Genomic DNA, 653 nt, shown 5'->3' on the forward strand with positions numbered 1-653 from the left:
AGCCCCTGCCCCGCCCCTCCCGCCAGCCCGCCAATCACATCCCGGCCCCGCCCCTCCCGCCAGCCCGCCAATCACATCCCGGCCCCGCCCCTCCCGCCCGCCCGCCAATCACAGCCTGCGGCGCCGGCCCGGGGCGCCTGGGTAATCGACAGCGCCACCCACCGGGCAAAGCCGCGCATCTCGCCGTGCACTGCCTTGCACACTCGCCGTGTACCGCCTTGCACACTCACCGTGTAACGCTGTGCAGGCAGCTGTTCCCAGTGTTCCCAGAACGCCTGTGCAGCTTCAGGTGCAGGACCAGTTCCCTCCACTGGGTGGCAGAGCGAGCCCGTCCACCAGCCCGGGCACTCAAGGAACTGCAGGTGCTGGAATCTTGAGCAAAAGCTCTTAGTGCTGGAGGAACTAAGCGGGCCAGGCAGCATCTGTGGACGGGACGGGACGGGACCGGGACGGGACCGGGGCGGGATGGGATGGGACCGGGACGGGACCGGGACGGGACCGGGACGGGATGGGACCGGGACGGGACCGGGACGGGACGGGACCGGGACGGGATGGGATGGGATGGGACCGGGACGGGACCGGGACGGGACGGGACGGGATGGGATGGGACCGGGACGGGACGGGATGGGACCGGGACGGGACGGGATGGGACC

The sequence above is a fragment of the Rhinoraja longicauda genome, chromosome 14 (genome assembly GCF_053455715.1).
Source record: "Rhinoraja longicauda isolate Sanriku21f chromosome 14, sRhiLon1.1, whole genome shotgun sequence".
Taxonomy (NCBI): Eukaryota; Metazoa; Chordata; class Chondrichthyes; order Rajiformes; family Arhynchobatidae; genus Rhinoraja; species Rhinoraja longicauda.